Source organism: Elephantulus edwardii, unplaced genomic scaffold (assembly GCF_000299155.1).
Source record: "Elephantulus edwardii isolate Elephantulus edwardi_28Jun2011 unplaced genomic scaffold, EleEdw1.0 scaffold00263, whole genome shotgun sequence".
NCBI classification, from domain to species: Eukaryota; Metazoa; Chordata; class Mammalia; order Macroscelidea; family Macroscelididae; genus Elephantulus; species Elephantulus edwardii.
This window is the reverse complement of record NW_006400013.1, coordinates 3222132-3236136: the sequence shown is the minus strand read 5'-3', so window position 1 is coordinate 3236136 and position 14005 is coordinate 3222132.

The window sequence follows — 14005 nt, the reverse complement described above, 5'->3', positions numbered from 1 at the left end:
AGAGAAAGACACATAATGAAAAGAGATATGAAAGCAATCACTACAGATGCCGAGACTCTACAATTATCTAAGAAGTTTCCTTTAAAAAAAATACACAAATGAGGGTAGGGCTGGTATTGAGGCTAGAGGGTAAAACCATTTATCCTTTCAGGAGCTGATAGGCTATCTTTACGTAAACCACATACATTAAACAAAACAAAACGTAAATTTAATAAAATGAACACAAAATCATCCTACCCCTATTTTTAAATTCTACCACCTCTACAATTAAAAGGAAATGCCCTAGTGGTGCAGAGGTTAAGCATTCAGCTGCTGAAAGGTTGGTGGTTCAAGCCTATCAGCTCTTCTGTGGGAAAAAACATAGTAGTCAGCTTCAGTAAAGAGTTACAGCCTTGGAAACCCCTCAGGGACAGGGTCACGAGTTGAAATCAACCTTACAGTACTAAGTTTTCTGATTCAGTGGTATGGTTAAATTCATATCTTGATTATTCGTAAGAGTAACACAATAAGGGAGCTCTGGTGGCCTAGTGGCAAGAAGCTGTACTGCAATCCCAGAGGTACATGGTTCAAATCCACCAGATGCTCTGCTGGAGAAGGAAGGGAAATCTCCTCCTATACCAGTCAGATCTGATTTGATGGTACACACATACAAAATAATAAATAAATTTTTAAAAAAAAAGAGTAACACAATAATTGAGCAGATTTACTTCTAACTCGAAAGATGCAAATATAGACAAACCTTGGCTTTACATCTCACTGCCATAGTCAGAATTAACTCATAGCTGACCCTCAAGCAAGTTTTCAGGAGCTGAAAAATCACACAAGAGAATTCCCATCCTTTTTCCACAGAGCCACTAGTAAATTAGAACTGCTAGAGAGGCCTCTTTTGGGTTAGCAGCTCAATTTCCTATGGATGCCACCATAGAGGGTAGTTTATTTTTACCTTTATTTAGCTGAGTCTTTGCCTAATAATGCCTAGCATTTTCTTGTCAGCACACTGACCTAATTTCTCTAAGAATAACTTACCAAGACTCCTAGTTTCCTTCGGGGGCTACAACTGTTAGCTAGAATCACTCATCTTAAAAATGCAGTCTAGACTTTCTGATTCTTTTTAAATACTCTTTCACACTGAATCATACATATCCTTCCACTTCTCATTCCACTCGTGGGAGAATGTCCCAACAATTTCAGGACCTGTTATGAACTGATGTGTACTCTAAAAGAAGATAATGTTGAAGTCCTAGTCTTTTGCACTGATGAACATCCTGACCTTGCCTGGGGAAACAAAAGAGTTTTTCTTGACAAATACCCCCAGTTAACAGATTGAAGGAATACCAGAGCAGGGAGAGTTCTAATTGCTTTTGAGTGGTGTTACAAACGAAAAGAAACAATCATACACAAGAGAAGGATATCATGTGAGAACACAACTACAAGTCTAAGTATGCTAAGAAATGACTAAGGTATCCAAAAGCTGAAAAGAACAATCTTTTCCTAGAGCTAATAGAGAGCATATCCCAGGAAAACCCTTGAATTTAGACTTCTAACTGTCCCCTCCACACCTGTGAGAAAATAAATTTTTATCTTTTAAAGTTACCCATTTTAGGTGCATTGCAAAGTTGACTGGGGGAAGAGAAGGGAGGAAAGAAAATGTGTAATAAAGAGTAAAAAAAAAAATAAAAACCTTTAAAAAGTCACCCATTTTGTGGTATTTTCCTACTAGGAAACTAAGACAGGCCCTAACTACCTGGAAAATTTGCTTAATGACATGGAGAAACCTGAATTATTTCACTTTTGTAATGTATTTTTTAAAATGTCAAATAAAATGAGTGTCGTTGCTTAAACTCTTGCACAGAGAACATATTAAGGTGGTCTTTGGAGGTAACAGCAAAGGAAAGCAGCATAGTATAATAAGGGAAAAGGCAGAGAGAAGGTAGACTCAATTCTATTTGTAATTCCACCTAAATGTATAACTATTTTAAGCAAGTCTTATTTGAGCAAAGTATTTGAGTCTCAATTGTTTTACCTGTAAAAAAAATAAGTGACAATATATCATATATAGTTAATATACTAAGAAACAGAAATACTCTGAACTCAAATTTACTAATAATGCTACAGCAAACTGGATATTCACTTAAGAAATACCAAAGACTCTGTTATTTGTTGAAGTCAAGTTTATGTATACCTTACAAAAACTTTTGAGTTTTCACAGATTTGGGGGCTGTAGAACTGCAGATGAGGGATTGTGAACCTAAAAATTGTTTAACTTGTCAGCAAATTAATTCATCAGCTTGCTAATGTACAACTTTACTTTTTCCTCCACTCCCTGAATGAAAAATATTTTTAAACTGCCTTTGGCATGACTTTGTCAAACCTCACCTTATTGTTGTCAAGTTGGAAGCAAGTGATAACTAAACTTTAAGTGGGTTTTCGGAGGCTATAAATTGCATGGGAAGAATTGGTCCTTTTTCTCCCTTAGAGCAGCTTATGGATTTTAACCAATTACCTTTAATTCTTTAGCCATGAGGCCACCAGAGCTCCCTAACCTTATCAAAAGTGTTCTCAAACTAAATAATGTCCAAGACTTCAAGACTATGCCAAACCATCCCTTCCACAGCCTTTAAGACTATGCCAAATAATGATCTGTTTTGAATGGTTTCCTTTGCTACTTTGCTCATTTTAGCACTTCTGGGGGTTATTTACTTTTTTAAATTATTCCTTCCATTTTTATGTATATAGTTGACCACAGCATAATTTCCTAAAGTGAATGAGAGGATTTAGCTTTCTTCTCCCTGAAAAATGTTAAACTTAATCATGGCATCATTACTATTTCAATAGTAGTTGACCCATCTGTTCTTATTTGTTCCTCAAGGCAGAATCTAGGTTACTTACTGCTTTGCCTTGTAGATTATAAAGCTGCCAGTAGTATGGTGTAGTCTTAATTAAAACTCTATCTTCATATTTGCTGTCAATGATTTAACCAACCTATCTGTAAATAAATTCCTCATCATTACTATTTGGTCTAATTTTCACCTTCTCCAATTTCCTTTGCCATTTCCAAATTATTCACAACATTTTGATTAAGACTATGGTATCTTTGTTTAAGATGGAATTTCAACTCTTTAAAATTTCATACTCTTTCATTGTTACAGGAGGGGGAAAGGGCTTTTATCATTACTATTTGTTATTCTTTATGTAATCCCCTGCTGCTACTATCATTTCTATAAAGTATATAGCCTGTCAGTACTAATTTCAATGGCTAGTCTCCTTCCATCAAATATTTAAGGTATGAATTAAATCATTATACCACTATTTCACTTATCAAGAAAGTGAAGTGGGGGGGAATCATATTTATGGTACTAGTACTATTTATTTAAAAAATACTTTTAAACAATTCTAATGCTAAAGATAATTAGGTCTAATGTACCTAAATATTACAACCATTTCATTGTTATGTCACCTACCCAAACGTGACTTTGTTAAAATGGAATTTCTGAAACTGAATTATTTGTTGAGATTACTAGCAAAAACTGGCCACATTGAGCATTATACTCTTCTATGAATCATATATATGATATATATATCATATAGATAGATAGATAGATAGATAGATAGATAGATAGATAGATAGATGATAGATAGATATAGTCAAGGGAACAAGGAAGAAAAAATTCCGAAAAGGATGAGAATTGTATAACTCAAGTTGATGTCACTTAACGGTACACTAAAGGCTGACTTGGGTTTGTTTTGCTGTCAACAATATCAATAAAATAAAAAAATTTAAAACTCCAAACTCATTGCTATCAAATCAGAATAGACTCATAGCTGATCTTCCTACAGGTTTTTCAAGACTGTAAACTGTACAGGAGGTTGCCCCTTTCTCCCTCAGAGCCACGGGTGGATTCAAACCCCAAGAAAGTGTCACCTTTGGGTTAACAGTACACTTTCCTATAGAGCAAACCACTAGGGAGTCCTTAAACAGAATTTATGGGAGATAAAAATGGAATTTCCTTTCTATGTGGAAATTCACTGTCATCACACTGATTCCAACTCACAGTGACCATGTAAGAAAGAGTGGAAATGGAAATGTCCACAAGGTTTCCAAGACTATCAATCTTAGGAAAGCAGACTGCCTTGTATTTCTCCTGAATAACTCCGGTGGATTCAAATTTCCAACTTATTTTGACTATCAGTTGATGTTTTAACTATTTCACCATCAAGGCTCCTCTCTTACAGAAAGGCTGTAGATACAGCCCGCACTTACCTCTCTATCAAACAGCATTAAGAACACATCTGAAATCCACAATGCCTGGATTTCTAGCTCTTTCACAACTATATGGATCTATTACTTCTGTAGAGGAGCTCTAGTGGCTTAATGGCAAGGAGTTACATTGCCAACTTTAAATTCCAATCTACCAGCAGCTCTACGAGAGTAAGATAGGCAGTATCCTCCAGTACAATTTACTGACTGACAACCCACTGGGACGTCTGCTATGAGTCATTTCGAACTCAACAGTACATAACATTACCAGTATAAAGGAATATACTAATAGGGAGCTCTGGTGGCCCAAAGTCACATGGTTTGAATCCACTAGCTACTTTGCAGGAGAAAAATAGGAGCAATGTCTTCCTTGTAATTTACAGCCTCTGAAAACTTGCTAGAGTCAGCTCTGAGTCAGTTCCAACTCAATAGCACATAACAATGACACTAATACAAATCAAAGAAACATTACTACTAGGAAAACCATTTACTAGCAAAACTAAGTGAAAGCATTTTTACTAATAAAAGAGATCCAATTTGGTAAGTAAAACTGAAATCCAATTGATCATTCCAAAACAAAGACACACAGTTGCATCAACAGCTGCTGGCTTTAAATGCATAATATGAGTATTATGTTACTGTACCACTTAAGGATATGTAGTGGAAATAAATTACTTCAACCTGATACACAGTAAATCCTCAGAGAACAACCAAGGTAAAATCTGCCTAGGAACCCACATATCACTGAACTGTTTCTGTCTAAATATAACAGTTGGTTATTAGCATGATTCTGAGTTCCTAGGAAGAGGAATCATTAAAAACATGAATGAATGAAAACCCAAAATCTCTGTAAATGTTCATTAATACTAATAAAATTTAATAATTAAAAAAAAAACCCATTTGGAGTCTCTTGGTGGTACAATCAGCATGCTCAACTGCTAAACAAAAGCCTGGAGGCTTGAGTTCATCCAGGGGTGCCTCAGAAGAAGGGCCTGGTGATTACTTCCCGAAAATTCAGTCATTAAAAACCCTATGGAAGCAGAAGATTACGAAAAAAAGGGAAAATACAGACAACAAAGTTAAACACTTTAATGTACACAATCAGCATTATCAACGTTATAAAAACATTACTCCATAAGTGGATACACAGGTAAGCATGTAGGAGGAACAGACACTGGCAGATCGGCAGAGGAGCTCTGGTGGCATAGCACCTAATGTATCAATCTACTAATCAAAAAGATCAGCAGTTTGGATCCACCAGCCATTCAAAGATTTTCAGCCTCAGAAACTCACTCAGTGGGTATATACACCATACTCATGTATACATTACAGCCAGCAGGGGGAAGTTATGTAAACTCCTTAATCCTAACCAAACACCCTGAGCAATGTATTGCTGCTAAGATTTTAGGACCATAATCTCTAGGAGCACCATTGTCAATTGGCTTAACATACTTCATCAATACAATGCTTTGCTTTAGGTTGATATAAAACACAGCAGAGGACACTCTCCATCTTTTTCTCCTGCAGAGCAGCTAGTGGATTCAAATCAAGTAGGGAGCAGAGTTCTGAAAACCTTTTCAGCAGCTCTCTAAGGTACAATCATGAGTCTCTCTTGGTGCAAAGAAGAAAGGCAAAGATGTAGAGAAACAACTGGCCCAAAGGACTAATGTATCATGAACCTCAACTTCCACGACCCTGAGACAGAAGGATGGTGCCAAGGTCCCACCAATGCCTGCTCTGAAAGAACTAATAGAATGTCCTGTGCAAAGTGGGAGAAAAATCTGTAACAAAACTCAAAATAAAAAACAACAACAACAAAAAAAAAAAAACAAGGCACAAAACAACTATGGGATATCATCTCACCCCAGTAAGAATAGCAAAATTTAAAAGAACAGCAAACAACAAATGCTGGCGAGGTTGTGGAGAAAAAGAAACCCTGGTTCACTGTTGGTGGGAGTGTAAAATGGTGCAACCACTATGGAAGGCGGTATGGTGCTTTCTCAAAAAGTTGCATATAGAAGTACCATTTGACCCAGCAATTCCACTACTGGGTATATACCCTAAAGAAACTGTAACTGACACCCAGGCAGATATATGCACACCCATGTTTATTGTGGCTTTGTTTGCAATAGCAAAGAGCTTGATTAAAAAGGCCATATTTCTTCTGAATGGCACTATAAATACACCTAAGAGTATATAGGCCCCAATACACCTTGCACTCCAGCTACCTAAAACAGCATATAACAAGGAGGCTGAGAGTTTGAGGTTGACAAGTTGTACCCTACATATCCCAAAAAAAGAACCAAGATATTCTAGAACCTGTATATTGGGTAGAGATTTTAGCTTGCAGTCAGCTACCAAAACAGCAGTCTAGTCTATTTCTGTTCTATATCTGCTTCTTGTAAGAGAAAAGACAAGAGGCAACAGAATAAAAGTAAAGATGTAGAGGGCTAGAGAAGGGTAAACCAGAAAATTAAAAAAGAAAATTTACAATACACCTGTCAAATAAGAAAACATCTATATAAAACAGTTTCATCTTCAAGATGTTGAATTAAAACCATAGCTGTATGATTAGAGGAAGTACCACAAACAAACCTAAACAGTAACTTTTTAAGATTAGAAAAACAGTGCAGACTTTTTGAAAGCTTATTTTTAAAATAAGCTACTCCATAAAAAGTTACTGAGGCCTCTCTAGAAAGAGAACAGGTATGATAGCGGGGTTTTTCCTTTGAGGAAGGAGAAAAACACATAAGCCTAACTCAATCATTAACTCCAGGCATTCAAGGCCTAGTCACAGCAGCAGGGAAAAATCTCATCCCTCAGAGAACAGGTTAGAAGACCTCTAGTTCCACCCCGAGTGTCTTCCAGACATGACTGGCTGCAATTTTCACCCTGACTAACTTCCAGGAATCCCAGCTAGAGCAGCAGCCAGGAGAACAGACACAAGTAGCTATTTCCCCTTGCTGTCAGCTGGACTCTTTGGAACAACTGCAGATACTGCCTCTCTCTGCTGAGCAAAGAGCATCCAGTAACCTCAGGGAAGCTCCTAATGAACACATTTTTCAAAGATGCCCACTCTGATCATTTTCTTTAAAACTGCAACCTTTCCATCCAAGCTCCCTTACTCTGCTCTATTCTCCCCATGGCATATATCACCCTATGAATACTAAGTAATTTCCTTATTATGCTTCAGGAGTGCTGGTAGCATAAGAGGTTAAGTGCCAGAATAGTAACAGAAATGTCAGTAGTAGGGGAGCTCTGGTGGCCTAGTGGTAAGAAGCTGCAGTGCAATCCCAGAGGAACACGGTTCGAATCCACCAGACGCTCTGCCGGAGAAGGAGGCGCAATATCCTCCTGTACCAGTCAGATCTGATTTGACGGTACACGCACACAAAATTAAAAAAAAAAAAATGTCAGTAGTTGGAACCCATCAAAGGCTCCTCAGGAGGAAAATGAGGTAATCTCCTCCCATGAAGATTTACAGCCTCAGAAACCCAACAGAGGGTTGCTATGAGTCAGAATCAACTCAACAATAATGAATTTATTTCTATCTCCTGCTGAAAAATCCCAATAGGATTTTTTTAAGCAGGAAGAGGTAGGGTTTGTTGTATTCAATAGATATTAAACAGACAGGACAGGGCATGGCTATAATCATCTCATTGCCATCGAGTCAGCATGACTCAAAGCTGACCCTCCATGTGGTTTCCGAGACGAACCCATACAGAAAGAGAGGGCCTATCTGAGTTGCTAGAGGATCTGAACCACCGGAAATGCATGTTTGGGTTAGCAACACAACTTGGTATTCCACCAAGTATATGCCCTTGGCATATAGCAGAAAACCAGCAAATATTCCTAAAAAAAAAAAAACCCAAGTCTTTCCAGAGGTAAACAACACGCAGAAGGCCCAATAATGCAACACTAAAAGAATCAGTTTAGTGCCTGTGACTGACCTACCTCTCCACCACCCACAGACTGCATACTCCTCCAAGTTTCTCATCAGCTAGATCCACAGGACTGCTACAGGCAGTCAAGGCAACAAAGGTTTGTCCTTGAATCTGAATATTTCTCAATGCTTTCATAGTCTGCTTTGCTCCTAACTTATTTAATTTGGGATAAAACATGTTAAATGGAAGTTATCTTACCATAAAAGGAGGCCTGGAGAAAAATCCTAAGTTTATTTTTTAAGAATCAAATTCTAATTCAATTCAGCAAGCTTTTATTTTGCATAAAGTTATATTCAAAGCACTGGGCTAGGTAATATAGGGCAGAGGAAACACTGGTCTCTTCTAATGTAGCAGGAGGATAAAAGCAGGCATTCATATATAATTATAACTACAATGTATGATAAAATTTTACAGCAGAGATCCTAGCAAAGATATATAGAAGTACAGAGGAAGATTAAATGCATTCAGAGATGGGGGAGTGGGAAGATTGGGGACTAAAAAGTTTGCAGGAAAGAAATGATATTTTTCCTAGGTTGACAGAAGGGTGATTTGGAGATGAATGCCTAGGGAACAAGGAAGAAGCATTCCAATAGAAAAGAAAACGCTAAGGTACAAAACCCGGAAAATGCAGGATAAATTAGAGGAATGTCTAGACACAGCTCTAGACAGTGGGAATACAAAATAAGGCCCAGTAAAGTCAGGTTTGCTCAGGTCACAGTGGATCTTCAGTGCTGACCTAAGCTAAGACATACTGGCTTTATTTTCTAGGGCACAAGGTTTTCAGCAAGAAATTATATGATCACAATTATGTGAAAAAGAATGGGTTCTTTTGCTACATATTCTTTTAGAACCACATTTCTTTAAAGAGCACTTCAATTCATAATCATACATCATTGGTTAATTTTCTCCTCAAATTGACTATAAATCTGCTAAGGGCAGGGACCATGTCTGACATCTAAGTACTCAGTAAATATGAACTAAATGAATAAATAAAAATTTTAATAATATAGAAGCATTACACAGGATGGAGAAGCCCTGGTAGTATAATGTGCTAAGTGTTGGACTGCTGATCAGTCATTGGTTAGAACCTACTAACCACTCTGGAGGAGAAAGATCAAACAGTTTGCTTCTGTAAAATTGTACAGTGACGGAATCCCTCTGGGAAAATTCTATTCTGTCCTACATGGTCACTATGAGTCAGAATTGACTCAGAGTCAGTGAGTTTGGTGGGTATGCAGGATTAAATACAGAGAAAGGTTATCAACCATGAGGTTATTACAATAATATAGAGAGGATTAAGGCCTGAACTTAGGTTGGAAGAATGAAAAAGGAAGGCTAATAAATGCGGTGTCAAGCAATATAAAAGAGCCAAACACGAGTCAAAATTGTTCAGCAACTGGAAGAACAGTAATATTTAGTGGACAAAAAGGGTAGGCATATTTCAGAAATGAACTCCCAGTGTGTTTAGAAAGGTAATGCCACGATTTCCCTTTTCTTTGTGTACCTCTCAGGATCACATACTTCATAAGCCTCCCAATCCTACTTTTTTCCTAAAGTTCAATTCCTGGACATTCTTTAAGATTATACTCTAGGCTGACTCACCAGTTCCAGAACAAAGATAAATGCTGAGTTTCAAACCAAACTTCAGAGTGTTAGCCAAAGTTTACAAGGCAAATTCCTGAACATCTACTTCTGCTTACACAAATGAAAGTTCATCCCCAGCAGATCCAAAGTGTCTCACCTAGCAATGTGGCAAGAGGCTCTCTTTAAATCAAATGTCAAAAGCTCACAGGCTATATTCTGTATATACCAAAGTAGACATGGTTTCCTCTAAAAATACCAAAGTATAGTCTGAAAACCATAGGTATCAGCAGACAATGTGGTCAACCTGTCAAGATCTAGTTTTCAAAGTGTAGCCTGATTTTGAAGGGTTCAAGCCTCTTATGCTTGTACTCCTTCCAATCTAATCCCCTATGCTTGACTTCACACTCTCTTTCCTCTACACTCATCTACTAAAACAAGTTTATTTCTTCCATCAACAAACGAATGGATAGAGAAGCTGTGGTATATTCACACAATGGAATACTATGCTGCATTGAAAAACAAGGAACTCAAATACAATATTATTCAAAATGGGTGACCCTGGAGGACATTATGCTGAGTGAAGTATCTCAGTCACAAAAGGACAAATACTGCATGGTGCCACTGTTGTAAAACAGGACTGACTTCAGGGTTGGGGGAGACTGAGAAAGATGGATTAAATAATGTATACTGCATTGAAACAGATGAGGGAGAAAACGGTTTAAAAGGGATATGTGATTAGGTATTTTTCATGACAGGAATTCAGAGCAAAGGCTGCATAGTGGAGTGGACCTGGGGGGAGGGATTGTAAAACAATGAAAGAATTTTTCTTTTAGTTTTCCAAGGGGGTAGTGTACTAGAGGGGAGGGTTGGGAGGAGAGAAAAGTGCAACAATGAATGAATGGAAATCCAAAGTCTCTGTAAATTTTCATTAAAATAATAAATTTTTTAAAAAGGAAAAAAGAGCTTAAAAAAAATAGAGATCTTAGATCCTCGCCTGAATGTGGAACATTATATCATATTAATGACTATCTACCTATTCTTTCCAGGTAAGATTTTCTTCTCATAAAGTGAGAAGTTTCTTTCCTACAGTTTTCTGAGTCCTGATCCTAAATCTTAAGCAATCTATGTATCTTGAAGCAAACTATATTTCACAAGCTAGCGAACCAGCATAAAGTTTCAAGACACTACAAAAGACGACGGTCTAGTAAAAAAGCACACCATAAGCTCTACAAACCAATCAAAGCAAAAAGTCACACCATAAAAAATAAAAAAAGGTCACACCTTTAGGGTATTAAGGTGACTTTCATTAGCACTTCTGGATACTGAAAATCTTTTTGACACATTAATAAAAAATTGCTCATACAGCCACCATTTTTTTGGCCCCTCTAGATTACCATTTTAACAGCATGAAATTCTACAACTAACTGGACTTGAAAGATCATCTTGGCTAAAGTACTCATTTGATAAATGAGGAATATAAGTGGAGCAACTTACACAAGGTCACATAATTAATTAGAAGCACAGCAGTGACAATAACCTAAGTTTTATAACTCTAAATTCCACACTTTTCCCTTTATGCCCTAAAAAAAAGATACTAAAAATATAACATCACTTATATTAAAAATACAAACCCAAACTCACAATTAGACAATCTCTTAACCATAACTAAGTCATATCAAAATAAAACTCACACACATAAAGAGAACAAATGGTGAGAACAGGAAGTCCCCCAAACTTAGCAGAAAGTAGCATGTATTCATACAGTACAAAGGCTTAAGGGCACAACCTCACAAATATTACTTGGGTTTATTAACTACCACCTACTAGGATCTGCGTCTCATGCTTCTATCAGATGTACCTCAAGATAAAGTGTGACAAAGATTCTGTGGCAAAGGCTCAACAGGTGATGACTTCTGGCACAAATACTTAACTGTGCAGAAAAAATTCATAAATGTGGGGCCAATAATCAAGAAGAAAGGAGTAAAGTTGAAGGGGTGGAAATATTGCTGGGAGCAAGCTAGACAGTAATGGCCAGGGAACACAATAAAAAGAAAGCCATTCTGAGCCTGTCTGGTATCAGAGGGCTCTCACCTGCAACACAAAGAAGGAAGAAATTCTCACAGAGACAAGAGAAAGCTCCTAGGCTTAACCAAGTGACGGACTAGATATGACCTGATAGGTTTTTGCCATCTCTTATTTCTGGGACTCTGATTCAAGAACAAACAGCAAGAGAACCATGAAAAATCAGCCCTGCTGGATCTAGAGTTCTGCCTTGACAAGATATAAAGCTCATTCAAAGATCTGACTGTGCTCATGAGACTGCAATGCAGTTCAACTCCTGCTGCTAGAGCAAGAGGAGGGGAAAGGAAAATAGAAAGGGTAAGAGAGAAGGAGGTGGAGGATCTGGGTTGTGACTATAATAGCTACAGTAATTAGAGTGTTTCCAAGCTGCTAGGGAAGTCTTCAGAGCAGAGAACTAGGATGGGAGCGCAAGAAAGAGAAAGGCACAGGGAAGCAAACTACTGAGAACACTATGGAAAAATAGGGGGTTTAAATAGTTTTAAAACACACACACACATGCACACAACAATTATAACTGCTTCATATGGGGAAATCTGAAGCCAGAAGTAAATATTAAACAAATACCTACTATAACTAGGCTCCAACTTAAAGCTAGATTACAAAATGGGTATAAGCAGATTCTTACAAACATTCCTGCCTATGCAGTGGTATAGGAGCCCAGACCTCCGGAGTCTCAAAGTATATCTCTCTAGACCCTAAATATCCTCTGTGTCTCCGAGTAAAAGTCAGAATCCTTCCTCTAGTTGGGCGGCGAAGGGGATGGGAGGAAAGACTTCAGAACTCCAAAATGGTTAATAAAACTCATTTCATTTCAGCGAACTGTTAATTATTACCCTGTGAATTCAATTTAGTGTTTGTGTGTTTCAATAGGACTTCGTAGCCTGTCAGCCTAATACAGCAAATGGCTAAAAGACACAAAAAGGTTAAAAAGTTCATAATCTCTATAGCACTGCCCTACTACAATGGCATAAACATGAATAAAAGATAAAAACATATTAACAAAAGATGATGATGGTGACAATAATTTAGAGTAAAAATCTGGAAATCTGCGACAGTCCACTGTCAAGTTATAGGAAATGCTACACTTAAGTTTAAAATAAATATTTAGTAGAGAAGCTAAACATCAGTTAGCCCTTTGGTGATAATCTGGTTTTAAAAAATGGATGTTAAAAGGGAGCTCTGGTGGCCTAGTGGCAAGAAGCTGCAACTACAATCCCAGAGGTGCACGGTTCGAATCCACCAGATGCTCTGCCGGGGAAAGAGGGGCAATCTCCTCCTGTACCAGTCAGATCTGATTTGACGGTACACGCACACTAAAATAATAAAATAAAAAAATAAAAATAAAAATAAATAATGGATGTTAACAGCAATACCAGGGAGGAAATAAAAATCAAATGAGACAAATAAATGAAGAGACAGAGACACAAAACTTCATGTGGAAGATCATGTCACCACTTAAAACACTCATTAAAAAAACCAAAAACCAACACCAAACAATTGCAAATGTCTTAGGTAAGTCCTATCAGGTAGATTGAAAACAAAAAAATCAATTCTTTCTTTTGCTAAACTCAGTGGGCTGAGTTCTTATGACCACACAGAAAGCAAAGACTTTTTCTCTTTCCCGTTTCTTTCTAATGAACAAGCACTAGAAACAATGAATTACCACTATTTCCTTCCCAGTTCAAGGGCATAAAGCCAAAACTCCCAGTAAAACAAGAGGGCCTTCCAGGATCATCTCCAGGGTATGTTACTCAGTAATCAAAAAGAAAAACAGAGAAAGAATATCTCTTCTCTATTCCATTATCATCTCACAAACAAACCAGTATCATGCATTAAGAAATGTGAAGCAAAGTGCAATTTCCCATATATGAACTAAATCTAAAACACCAAAGACCAAGTATTTTCTTGTCACAGTGGCATGTGATTCTTTAACCACCTGCTCAATAATCCCTCTTCAGCTGCACAGCTGCTGCCAATTCCACATGCACAGCAAGGCAGGTGCTTTGGTGAATTACCTGTTCCCTAGTGAAAAGAGCCCTTCACTGACACTTAGTGGGCCCAGAACCTGCTAATCAGCATCACCTATCTTCATTTTGCCTGTCACAGCCAACTTTAATCTAAGGACTATCAAGAATAT